Source organism: Eptatretus burgeri, chromosome 5 (genome assembly GCF_056783735.1).
Source record: "Eptatretus burgeri isolate ZD-2024b chromosome 5, Ebu_testis_v1, whole genome shotgun sequence".
Classification (NCBI taxonomy): Eukaryota; Metazoa; Chordata; class Myxini; order Myxiniformes; family Myxinidae; genus Eptatretus; species Eptatretus burgeri.
This window is the reverse complement of record NC_140965.1, coordinates 101,853,159-101,867,138: the sequence shown is the minus strand read 5'-3', so window position 1 is coordinate 101,867,138 and position 13,980 is coordinate 101,853,159. Positions and strand designations below refer to the sequence as shown.

The following is a 13,980-nucleotide window of genomic DNA, read 5'->3' as shown; positions in this document are numbered from 1 at the left end:
CAAGGTCTAGTTGTGTTTTCCTGGGTGTGGGCGGAGCCATGCCCAAAAAATAGCCATTTTTGGGGGTAGTCAGATTAAAAATCTATGTTCTTCTTGGGAATTGACTGAATGGAATGGGTTCTTCGGTATTTGAATAGCAAAATGAATTATCTAAAACTTGTCGTTGTCCGATTTTTCATTTTCGTCACAAGTTTAAAAACTTAGAAAATTGCGAATTTTGACATAAAAATCATACGACCGCCCAAACTTTGAGAGCTCGGATGACAATATTTTTTATGCATAATCTTGAGGTCATTGCCCACCTCACGTCTTGAAACCATTTTGCTCTATCTCGAACACCTTGCCCGTGGCGCCCCCTTCAAGTTTGTTTTTACGTTGATTTCATCAAAGTATGGATAATCCGAGGAGTGTGAAATGCCATATACATGTGCATGTCATTTTTGCCATATACAATATACATGTGCCTATATGACGTTATATTGTTCCTGGAATGTTCCAGAAGAAGTTTTGCACCAAAGGTCATAATCCTTGACCTTTAAAGGCCACAAAGGTCAAATTTTCAAAGCTGTGGGAATCGAACTGGGTTTTCGACCTTATTCGACAAACTAACTCCAATAAGCTATAGCACATATCCTATTTCCTTATTTTAATGTCCACAGCATTGTTTTGTGACCTTTAAAGGTTATGCAAAGGTCAAATTTTGAAAGTTGTTGAACGAAACCGGGTTTTCGACATTTTGCAGCTGTTGATTGAAGGCCACTATAATTAATTCTAACTTGGTCAAAAATTATCACACTGTCTCATCCTTGACTTCGGAAACAATCTACATCGTCAAATACCGCTCGTGAACCAATGTCGTCTTCAGACTTGTTTTACTTGTTTCTGATTATTTTCTCTTTAATGACACGACCAGGGACCATAAAACCATGTCATTATAAAGGTGTTTTTCTGAAAAGTTTCTAGAATATCACGACATTGTGAAAGAAAACATCCGTCATTATTTACTTTTATCGAAGTATATTTATGCATCAGAAAGAAGATAATTGTTTTGGGGTCATTTAGACTTGCAACGGGATTTCCGCATATCCCACAGGATTGTGAGTTGGACAGGCAACCGTGATGGGTCATGACATGGAGGAGCTCTTTCAATCGCGATTTCTGTGAAATTAGTGATAGCATGATAGGGAAGGGGAAAGCATTACAAACAGTGGCCTGGAAAAGTATTGTCGTGGAAATGGCCCTTAGTGTGTTATTAAATATAGGATTAGCCCAGATCCCCCATTAAATGCATGTTTAGCCAGGTTGTTCGGTAAATGGACGTTACATGTGTGTCGGGAGGTGTAAGAGGCTGTTTATTGTTCGTACATTGGTGGTGGACCGAGAGGTTCTTCTTCTTTGTTCCCCTCTCCGAAGGAGACTCCGCCCAGTACTCTGGGAGGGGGAGGAGTCTGTCGGCTTCGTAAAGGGTCGTGTCCCAAAAAGAAAGAGGAAGTGAAACTGAGAGGCAAGCGAGCGCCGGGAAGGCGGTGGTGAAACTGAGCGCCGAGGTGGCGCGATCGGTTTTTCGTGAAGAGTGAGCCGAAAGAAAAAAAAAACTGCTATTGGCTGGAGGAGAAGCTCGCGGTGCGTGTGGTTGGCGATCTGTAAGAGAGGAACAGCCTGAACCTGAGGGTCGAGTCGGCGATCAGCCAAGGGAGTAACTGAGCCTGAGTGTCAAGTGAGGATTCTGCTATAAGGGACGGCTGTTTCTGTCTGCGATCTGCTTCGTGAAAGAGGCAGGAGAGGCTGCTAAAGTCGAGTCTGCGATCTGTTCCGTGAGGGAGGCAGGAGGAACTGCATGATGGGAGTCGGCGATTGACTTTTATGAGGAGGTCCTCGACACGTTTGTCGATCCGCATGCGGAGCCCAACACCTCGATTTGGCCTTGTCTGGTGAACAGGCCAGGCCTGTATTTGTATGCTGGACCGTGTGAAGGGCCAGCTGGAGCACACATGGACCTTCCGCTCTGGTACTGTCGACCTCGCGGGGTTTGAACGCGCCGAGGCTGCATGCGTCAGGGCTGCGATGCCGCCATCTTGCCACGCTGCATGTTTGAGCTTGGGTGCTCAAATCGGTGGACATCGGCTTGTCACGAGCTACATTCGGGCCTTTGACACTTTTTCCTCTCGTCCATGAAGCATCACCAAGTACTCTGTGTCTTGTCTGCATGTTGTCTCAGGTTTATCTCGTTAGGGTCCCCTTCGAAACCCTTAGCTCCCATAGTTAAGAACGGGTTATAGATGAATTATAACATTGTCGTGAATGCTTTGCTTGTGTTGTGTTCCCCGATGTGTCCCCAATAAATCTGGCCGAGTTATACGAGACTTGCCGCCTTGAATTAATTTGTGCCGCGCCGAGGAACGATCTGCCCGATTGGTGTATATATAAAACCAAAATGGTTACAGACTGACAGAATTCGCTCAGTCTCTGACAAAACCTCTTCTCTGGAGGTGTTGCTCTCTTCATCAAAGACTCTATTCCTCTCTCTCCATGCACTGCTCTCACTCCCCCACACCCCCAGGAATACCTCTGGCTTCGGCTTCCCCGCCACTCCCACCTCATGTTTATATGTGTACTGTACCGTCCACCGAACAGTGATGACTCCATACTTTCTCATCTCAAGTCTGAACTCTCAAACCTCTCTCCCTCCTCAAAATCCTGGTGACGTTTAATCAAATCTGTTTCTGGTGTATGTTCCCCCTCCATCCCCTCCCTTACCTCAAATGGCCGCACTGCTGATTCCACACGTGATAAAGCTGAATGTCTAAACTCGGTGTTTGCAGCTAAATCTTGTGTCCTAAACCCATCACTATCTCTACCCACTTTACCCAGTCGCACCCAACTGTCCCTGGACTCTGTATCCTTTTCTCCTGACAAGGTGGAGAGCTTGCTTTCAAACCTCGAGTCAGATTCTGCAACCGGTCCAGACGGCATCAGCCCACGTGTCCTCAAAGCCTGCTCTTCTGCTCTTGCTCACCCTCTCTCTGTTCTATTCACCCTCTCATTTGCCCAAGGTCATCTGCCATCTGCTTGGAAATCTGCTAACATCACTGCCCTACATAAAAAAGGTCCAAAAACAGATCCCTATAACTACAGACCAATCAGCCTTCTCCCAATCATCAGCAAGGTGATGGAATCCATCATCGCTTCAGATATGAAATCTTTCCTCTTCTCCAATGGCTTGATTTCCAATCATCAATTTGGTTTCAGACCAGGTCACTCTACCCTGGATATGCTGTTTCTGCTCTCCCATCAATGGATGGAGGTCCTCAATGCCAGACAGGAAATCCGAGCCGTATCCCTGGACATATCACATGCTTTTGACACAGTCTGGCACCCTGCCCTACTCACCAAACTCTCTTCCCATGGTATTCAAGGCCATCTCCACTCATGGCTCGCAGACTTCCTCTCCTGTCGCAGTCAACATGTGGCCCTAAATGGAGTTCTTTCATCCCCTCTTCCTGTGCAGGCTGGAGTTCCTCAAGGTAGCGTTCTGGGCCCTGTTCTTTTTCTGGTTTTCATCAATGATCTCTCGGACTCTCTGGAAAATCCTCTATTTCTCTTTGCCGACGACTCCACCCTCTGCCGTACCATCTGTCATCCCTCAGACCGGCAAGCAGCAGCTTCTTCGCTCACTGCAGATCTGGATAAAATCACAAACTGGTCCAACACGTGGAACATGTCTTTCAATCCAGACAAATCTCACACTCTCACTATGTCTCTTCGAAAGGACCGTTTACAAAACCCCCCATCCACTTTCTCAACAATCCTCTGGAAGAAGTCTTTTCTTTCAAGCTTTTGGGTCTCACTATCTGCCATGACCTTTCCTGGGAAAGTCACATTTCCAACCTCGCCTCAAAAGCCAGTCGCCGACTGGGAATCCTCCATCGTGCTAAGTCCTTCCTCAGCCCTCTTGAGCTCCTGACTACTTACAAAGCTTTTGTCCATAGCCTGATGGAGTACTGCTCTCCCCTCTGGGCTGGTGCTCCTGCCTCCCACCTTTCTCGGCTTCACGCTGTCGAAACCAGGGCATTTAAGATCATCGGCATCTCCCGCAATGAAGCTGAGTCTTTGGGCCTCTCACTCAATTACCGCAGGTTGGTCGGTGGTCTTTCTGTCTTCTACCGACTCCTCTCCAGCCTTGCCCCCCCTGCTCTCTCTGCGATTTGTCCCCACCACATTTCCACAGGGCGCTCAAGGTCCGCCAACAACCCCCTTCTGGTAAAACTACCAAAATCACGAATCACTGCTCATCTTCACTCTTTCATTCCTCTTTTTTCCCGCCTTTGGAATAAACTTCCTCACTCTATTCTTTCCCATTCTTCCCTCCAGGCTTTCAAAACAGCTGTTCACCACCACCTCTTGTCTTCCCCCATCCAAATCCTCGATCTTTTCTACCCCCGATAATCCACCCAAGCCCACTTCCTTCATTTCTCCTGCTTTCCTTCCTGAAAGTCCCTGAAATGTCCATCTTCTCTTCGCCATGTTCCCCGTCCCATCCCCATCCCTCTCCCTTCCACAGTTCACCTAATGTGTCTGTTCCCCACTGTTTTGTCCCTTCCACTCCCGCCCCTCTTGTCTCATGCCTCCTTGCTGTGAGTTGTGTGTTAGCTCTCATACGAGCCTCGACCAAGGTATACAAAAAAAAAATAAAAAATAAAAAAAAACAGTCTGTAACTGGGGTCTATTTCCCCAACTGGTAAGGTCCAGGGGTACGTTGGTATCGCGATTCGAGGCACGTGACCCGAGGCCTGTGCCGAACCAGCCAGCGTTTTTACCCCGGAGACGGCGGTGGTTAAGTGACGCCGAATATTCAACATTTGGCTCTCGAGAGTAGGGTGCAGGCCCCATCACTCGTCCGAATCCTTAACACTGGGGTCAAGAGTCGATTGGATATAAAACCCAAACTGGCTACGGATTGGAGCCGACTTGGGTGGCATTCGAATCCCGCCACCGCTGGAATCCGTAACAGTATTCACCCCCTTCCAATGATGCCACATTCCGATGAATTAGATAGAAAAAATTTTTCCAAATAAACTTTTTTTATTCAAAACTGAGGCGATCAAACGAAACACTGTTATAGTTGAAGGAGGTTACATGTCAGGAATACCTGCAAAAACACATGTACAAATCAGTATTCAGCCCCTTAGGTCAGTACTTGGTGGAAACACCTATTGCAGCAATGACTGCAAGGAGTATTTTTGGGTAGGTCTCTCCCAGCTTTGTACATTGAGATGGTGAAATGGGCCACTCAAGAACATTTTGTTTTCTTCTTATTCAGCCACTCCAGTGAGGCTTTAGCTTTGTGCTTCGGATCATTGTCCTGCTGCTGTGTGAATCTCCTCCCAAGTTTCAGATTCATGACTGACTCGAGCAGGTTTTCATCAAGGATTCACCTGTACTTTTCACCATCCATTGTCCCTTCTTTCCTGACAATCTTGCCAGTCCATAATGAGTAGCAGCCCCATAACATGATGCTCCCACCACCATGCCTGACAGCCGGGATGGTGTTGACTGAGTGACAGGTCGTGAGTTCAAGCCCCTATCAGGCCAGTGAATTAACACCAGGTGGTGGTGACTCAAAGTCTATCATCCTACTGAGGTCAGCAAAATGAGTACCAGTGTGTCGGTAACAGGGGCATTGCATCAGCAGCACAGCCAAGCCCACAGAAAAATGATGCAGCCAAGCAGCCACAGGCTGCATATGAATAAATAAATAAAGGCTTGCATTAGACATAATGCTTTGAATTTAGACCAAAAAGTTTAATGTTTGTCTCACCTGACCACAAAATGTTTCTCTACATTCCTGCAGTATTATTAAGATGCTTTTTGACAAACTCCATACGAGCTTTTATATGCGTATTTTTCAGTGATGGCTTCTTTCGTGCCACCTGTGCATAGAAGCAAGTTTTATGAAGGGAACGGGATTGTTGATCGATGAACACTGACCCCAATTTCAAACATAGAGCCTTTCAGATCTTTCAAAGTTATTGTTGGATTTACAGTAACATCCCGAACCAGTTTCCTGCTTGCCTGGCTGCTGAGTTTGGATGGGCGACCTGATCTGAGTAGAGTCTGGGTGGTATGATACGTCTTCCACTTCTTAATGATTGATTTCACTGTACTTAAAGGGATAATGAGTGAATTTGAAATCTTCTGATAACCCTCTCCTAAGCAGTGCTTCTCCACCACTTTATGTCTGACTTCTTTGGAAAGCTCCTTGGTCTTCATGTTTACCTTGTTGGTTGACCAAGTGAGTTGCACCTTAAAACTCATCAGATAAGTAAGGGAGCTTAATGTTTAAGTTAAACCATTGATTACATACAGGTGAAACCTATTGCACTCATTTTGTAACCTTTCAAACAAATAATTTACTCCTGAAGTGATTGAGGGTTAATTAGGCAAAGGGTTTGAATACTTATGCAACTGAGAATCATGTGATATTCTCTGTTAATCAGCCTTATTACATTTTATCTGCATTTTTTTTAGCTTTATCACTTTGGAATAGTTTGTGAAGACTACATTTCTTAAGTTTGATTTCAAAGCATCATGAAATAAGCTCAGGTGGCATCAAAATGTGAAAACTGTGGAGGGGGGGGTGAATACTTTTGCAAGGCACTGTATTATGCCGTTTTGATTAGGTAATGCAGAAATATGTAATGATCGATGTGGAAAGAAGTAGCGGGGAACATTGTTGGGGTTGGGAGGGGAGACAGCAAAGATGGGACAGAGTTGGGAGGGGGAGTTTGAGACTGAGAGTGAGGAGGGTGGAAGACTTTTGGTTTTGGGGGGTTGAGTACTTGAATTGGAGAGGGGATTGAAATAACTTTTGAGTTGGCAGGGGAAGGGTGAAGACTTTTTTGGGGATTTGGGAAGGGATTTTTTTTGGGGGGAAGCAAAGATGGGACAGAGTTGGGAGGGGGCGGTTGAAGCTTTGGGGGTGGGTGAGGCGGTTGATTTGTTGGTGTGTGGAGGGGGGATAGAGTGCGGGTTTTAAGGTTTGGAATGGGGAGCATAATCATTTTGGGCTGGGAAGCAGAGGTTGAGAACTTGGGGTTTGGGAGAGGGGTTGTTGACAAGGTTGGTAAGGGGTGTGGGGGGGGGTGGAGAGAGTTGAGGACTTGAAGTCACATTTTACATTGTGTGGATGTTCCACGGGTCCCTACTCGTTGCTTAGAGTATCATAGACTATACAGAAGATGCATCTTTAGAAATGCATGAGCTAGATGTACACAAACACACTCACCAATGGATGTGAACTTCAATAAAACCAGGGAAAGGCTCACCTCACCATAATCTTCACTGGGCAATACTGCACCGATGTGGGTCTCCATAGTTGGACCGAGTTCGCTGAAAAAGTTTTATTCTTCTTTTTTATGCAGTACATGGTTGTGGTTGGCATTATTTGTTGGGAGCACAGCTGTGCTGCTGAGGCAATGTCCCCCTATTGGTTGGAGCATGAATTTGTAATTTGTTCAGGGTGTTGGCAAAAGCTCTCCAAGTCTTTGCGATGGACACCAATGGGTAGAACAGAAAACATTATTTATTTATTACCAATCAAAGTCAAACAGACATGTAACTAAGGTATAGCAGACAAATAATCAATAGATTTTTCAGGAAGATGAAGAAATAAATATGTAAATAATTAAAAATAAGTACATTAATTACTTCCAAAATAGTACATGGGAGCAAAATAGCTAATAGTTACAGGCATTATATGACATGACCTCAAACAAATTGCAACAGAAACTCTTTCAACTGGTTTATTCTCATAACTATGTCCTGTATAACATATCAAAAGTCCTAAGGAATCCAAGTGGTGGAAACTATTGAAAAGTACTGAAATCGGTGATAGCATTTTTCTCCATTGCCACCCATGTTAAAATAATGTTTTTTTGCATGTCTGCTTGTCTGATGTCCACACAAAGGGTTCAGTACTATCCACAATCTACCAGAAACTTTGTTTTACACGAGACATGATATTAGGTGCAGTACAATGCATGTTCAAAAGGAAATTCACAACAAATTGAAGAGATTTGCATTGTAAAAACGGTCAAGTTGAAAGTTGCAACATGTGCAATCGGTGAAATTAATGTGTGGTTATTTGGCACAGTTACTGTACTTTAAAAATGAACTCATGTTTTTTAACATTATTGCAGTGCCATCACATCCTGAACCATGAGTGGCCCTCCAAGATGTGCCATTTGTAAGGACCCTGCAGAGGGGGGCGGACAGCCACCATCCACATTACTGAAATGGGGAGTAGCAAGTAAATCCAGAAATGATGACATTCCTACATCACCTGGGGAACTGGTTCATCAAGTCTGCTGCAAGAAATATACCAGCCAACAACAAATAGCGAAAGCACTGAAGGAGAAAGGACAAGAGCAAGTCGACAGGCATGTGCGACTACGCTCAGCTGATGAGTTCAATTATGACAGAGACTGTCTGTTCTGTGGGAGGTCAGTGCATGTTGGGACCAAGAGGAAGAGTTCTGATTGGACTGTATTCCCAGTGAGGACAGTTGAGTTCAAGGATACGCTCTTGAAATCTTGCAATGAATCAGTGAAACTGAGGTTAAAAAAAAATTAAAAACTGGGTCGGCCACAAGACGAAGAAAGATTTAATGCCTTTCTGGAAGTTGCTAACTTTCTAGAAGAAAATGACAATGAACAGATCACGATCAATGATCTTGTTCGCCGGATGGAAAACAATCTCAAAGGCTCAGAATGTCAAGCATATGGCTCCACGCAAATGAAGTTCAAACTGAAGGAACAGTTTGGTGACAGAATCATCCACACCGAGATTAATGGGAAGCCAAATGTGGTTACCTTCAGAAGCACAGCCAAAGCGATCCTCCAGGACTTTTATTCTCACAGAAAAGCTGATCCCGAAACAGAGAAGAAGAGGATTATTGAAACTGCTGCCAAACTTATCAAAAATGACATCAAATCAGTGGAAACATACCATGATGTATATCCAGAATGAATCACTGAAGTCTGAAGAGGATGCCATCAACTTTCTTCCAGAAAGCCTCAGGGTTCTACTGAAAGGGTTGCTTGGGGTAAAAAATTCCGGCATGAAAACTGCCTCCATCGAACAAGCAATCATCCACGCGATCCTTGGGTGTGATACTACATCCCACCTGTATGGCATTGGAAAAGGAGCCGCCCTCAAGAAATTCACAACCAGTGATGACTTCCGTGAGCAAGCTACAGTGTTTGACACACCCTCAGCTTCCACAGAAGATGTTGTGGCAGCAGGAGAGAATGCTTTTGTCTGCCTGTACAATGGTAAGCCTGGGGAGGGACTCAACTCACTACGACACAAGCACTTTTGTGAGAAGGTGGCTACTATAACTTTTTATGTCCAGCCACAGAGACTACCACCTACCTCTGCAGCAGCAAAGTACCACAGTCTCCACGTGTACTACCAGGTGCAGCAGTGGAAGGGAACCGTGGATGAACTCCTGCTGCCAGACTGGGGATGGAAAGAAAGTGATGGGGGGCTCATCCCTGTCCAAACTGACTTACCACCAGCTCCCCAGGAACTCCTGCAGGTCATCAGATGCAGTTTGCAAGACAGATTGCAACAGCCTAAGGTGCACATGCAAGAAGCACGACATTGAGTGCTCTGTTGCATGCAGCAACTGCAAAGGATCAGGGAGTGAAAATTCATTTCAGACTGAATGTGATGACGATGACGATGATGAAACCAGTGGTTGAGTAACCATAACAACCTAAAATATTATGTTGCCTTATATAGTACAATAGTGCTGTTGCTTTAAAATAATGTCTTCAGAAGCACATGACGTTTTATCGTTCCACATTATTAGTTGTGTTGAACATCAGTGCATGCACTATTAATGTATATATGTCAGGCCATAATAAATGGATTTAAATCATTTAGAGGTCTTATCTGAAGGCACGGGTCATCTCAATAATAAAACCAGACCATCTTCCTATGGAAATATGCGTTTAGTATTACATACAGTAGACGCCGCTTTTTAAATCCACGGTTATAAAATCCAGCCGCTTATTGTGACCAAAATGAGTTGGAACGGAATTTTACGTAGAGAAATCTGCCGGATAATAAATCCACCTGCTTGGCACGTGCGCGGTCTCAACCTAAGCTTGATGTAGTATATGCGCTGCTGTGGGGGTGTGTGTTTAACTATAGCAGAACTGGAAAATCCTAACGCGCAGTGTCACAGTGGAAATCTCATTGACTACAGCCTTGTGCAATGATTTCCAGCTCACTCTACGCTTTCACTTTATCGGTCGTCACAGCGGGTGAAGCATGTCGGCGTTTATAGCTTGCGCCGGTTGCTTGAATTCCATCTCTCAGCATTTTTGTACTTTAAGAGTCAAGATGGCGACCACGAGCAAAAAGAGGAAGAATCTATCCATGGAGGAGAAGGTGGCCTTGTTAGACCGTTTTAATGCAATGGCGAAGACAAGTCAGCGCGAGGCTGCAATCACATTGCAAATTTCTCGTGGCCAACATCCAGAATCTTATCAAGAACGAAGGCACCATCAGAGCAAAGGTTCAAGAGCTAGGCGGTGTGAAGCGGAAGTGGGTGGGGAAAGACGAGGAAGTGGAGAAAGCCCTGCTTGAATGGTGGGAATTTTCGAATCGGAGGAATATGCCAGTGAATGGCCCGATCTTATGTCAGAAAGCGGAAGTCCTTGCACAAAAAGCTGGTCATCACGACTTTAGGGCCACTGACGGTTTGTTTTCTCGGTGTAAGAAACGGAATGGAATTGTCTTCACTGTTTTGAAGGGAGAAGCGGCTGAGGTGGATGTAGCTCCAGCGAATGAGTTCCGTCGAAATCAGCTGGGAGAGATTCTTCAGTCATTTGACAAGCGGGACATCCTCAACGCCGATGAGACAGGAATCTACTTCCGCGCTCTACCAGACTCGACTTACATTGCCAAAAAGGACAAGAAAGGCAAAAGGGATTCAAAACGCCAAAAGACCGAGTGACATCGATGGTCTGCTGCAACATGTACGGTGGAAAGGAAGATCTTCTTCTGATTGGCCAACCAAAGAAGCCGCGTTGCTTCAAAAATCTTCAACAACTGCCCCTGACCTACGACTTCTCTTCCAATGTGTGGATGACAAGTAGAATCTGGGAGCCCTGGCTTCGCGTATTGGATCTCAAGTTCCATCGTCAAAAACGAAAGGTACTTATGCTTGTTGACAATTGTTCGGCACACACTCAAGTCGATGGACTGAAGAGCATCACCTTCAAGTTCCTCCCGCCGAACACAACATCGGTGCTCCAACCATGAGACATGGGAATAATTAGGACGCTGAAGGCCTACTTTCGACACCAGCTTCGCCAGAACATCATTGATACTATCAATGATAGCCAGGAAGAACTTGTAGCCAACGAAGTCGTCAAAAAGGTAACGCTGTTGGACACGATGAATATGCTCGATGTTGCGTGGGAAAAAGTTACGGCAGAAACGATTCGGAACTGTTGGCGAAAGGGAGGATTTGTTGGAGAACCGGAGCCACTGCCCTCGCCACCACCCGGGCTCACAGCCGAAGTGTTCGATCAATGGATCACCATCGACGACGACAGAGACAACAGGTGAAATTACGGAAGAGGAAATGACAGACCAGCTCGTCGGTCAGATTCTCGAAGCCATCGAGCCCATAGCTGAAGAAGTGGAAGAAGAATGCGACGACAAACCCGAGTCGATGCCAACAGCGGCAGAGATGCGGACTGCGCTCGCCAAATTGGACAGGGGACTGCAGCTCTCAGGTTTTGCCCATCCCGATTTCTGCCACGTGACGGATTCAATAAAGGAACATTTGCGCAAAACCTTCCCTCCCAAGCAAGCGACCTTGGAGAGATTCTTTTGAACAATTCCCTTGTCACCGTTTGATAAATCAATGTTTTTGTAGCATAAAGCAGTGTTTTATGACATTCGATTTTGTCTTATCTATCCACTAGGTGGCTGAAAATCGGTTCTCCGCTTAATAAATCCAAACGGCGTGGTCCCATGGTGGATTTATAAAACGGCGTCTACTGTATATAGTTAGAGCGTTGCTAAATATCCCATTATAAAGTAGCAAAAAGTGGTACCAGAGTACGGTTAAGAAACATTTTGGAAAAATAAAATAAAATAAAAATAATTTTAATTTATTTAAAAAAAAATTTCCACCACTTGGATTCATTAGGACTTTCTATATGTTATAGAGGACACATTTATGAGTAATGAACAGTTATCAGATTTTCTGTTGCAATTTGTGTGAGGTTCAGTCCTTATTTGTCATATAATGGCTGGACTATGAATTGAGCACAATTTTACATCCAAAGAAATAAATTATCTTCACTAAGATCACAAAATGTTCACAACTTCATGAACTACAACATTCCCATGGGATCTTTAACATTCACCAACTAACTCTGGTCAATGGGACGTCCAGTTTAACATCCATCTGAGGGATAGCACACACACACATACACATCGATGCCTCATACTGCATGTGAAACACCAGGGTGGTAGTTTCTAGCTTGGTCAGGATTTAAACCCAGGATTCATAGTTGAGAGTCAAGTGCACATACCTCCCTGTGGACTCCTGGCTATGCTGCTAGCCTCCTGAGAAAGTGAACTTTGACGAGACAAGCTCATCGTCAACCACATATTGAATAACTAACTCCATGGTCATATACTCCCTATCATATTGGCCGACCGCTCAGGGTTATAATCGAATATATTAAGCTCATTCGAACCACTGACTCACTCACTTATATTAATGTGTGGTACCTTCCGGGTGACGGAGAAAGCTGAAATTTTGTGTGCCGATGGACATCAAAGCCAATACACCGGGGAAAAAAAATCACAGAACTGTTGGACAACATCCTAAAATGCAATTATAAATAAATGAAAAAAATGCAGTTGAGCGACCCGATACATTGGGGAAGCAAGGTAATTTTGCGTGCCGATGGACATCGAAGCTGATACACCGGGAAAAATCACAACTGTGAGAAAGCATCCGCAAATGAAAATATAAATGAATGAAAAAAAAAAAAATCAAATGCAGGTGAGCGACCCCAGACATAGGGGAAACATGGTTTGTTATTACTTACAATGTGTAAGTCCAACCCATATATATATATATATATATATATATATATATATATATATATATATATATATATATATATATATATATATATATATATATATATATATATATATATATATATATACTGAACAAAAATATAAACGCACCAAGCGATTGTTACTATTTTACCTCGAACTCATTAATACTAAATCTTCACAACAATTTGGTTATAGAATCCATGACAATTGAGCATTAAATTTCAGAGTTCCTTGAGAATTCTGGCGACAGTCTTTGCGCTACAACAGCCGACACAACCGAGGTGTCACTGTCAGAGTTCACACAGTCAGTAGCGGGTGTGTCCACCGTTGGCGTCGCGCAGAGCGGTGCATCTCCGGCGCATGGACATCACCAGATTATCGATGGTGGCCTGAGGGATGTTTTCCCATTCCTCCTGGAGAGCCACACGGAGCTGGCGGATGTTCTCTGGGACTGCGTAACGTTGTCGTACGCGTCGATCAAGAACGTCCCAAAGGTGCTCGAAGGGCGACATGTCGGGAGAATATGGAGGCCAGTCGAGGACATCAATGTCCTCCTCACCGAGGAAGTCCATGCAGATCCTGGCAACATGGGGGCGAGCATTGTCGTGCTGAAACGTCACATGGTGAAGGCGCACAAACGGCACGACGATGGGTCTGAGTATCTCGTCCCTGTACCGCTGCCCGTTCAAGTTGCCTTCAATGAAATGAAGCCGAGTGCGCTCTCCATGGCATATGCCTGCCCACACCATAACACTGGCACCACCGTGTGACACCCGACGAAGGACATTGGCGTCAGTGTAGCGCTCCCCAGCCCGACGC

The 13,980-nt window shown here is 44.8% G+C and overlaps 1 protein-coding gene and 1 pseudogene across 2 annotated transcripts in view; both read left to right on the top strand.

Moving 5' to 3' along the window:
- The window catches only part of LOC147027074 (guanine nucleotide exchange factor VAV2-like), a 141,359-nt gene that overhangs the window by 37,290 nt on the left and 90,089 nt on the right, over positions 1 to 13,980 (top strand). The window lies entirely within an intron of this gene.
- LOC147027075 (uncharacterized) lies at positions 9,060 to 9,923 on the top strand (annotated as a pseudogene).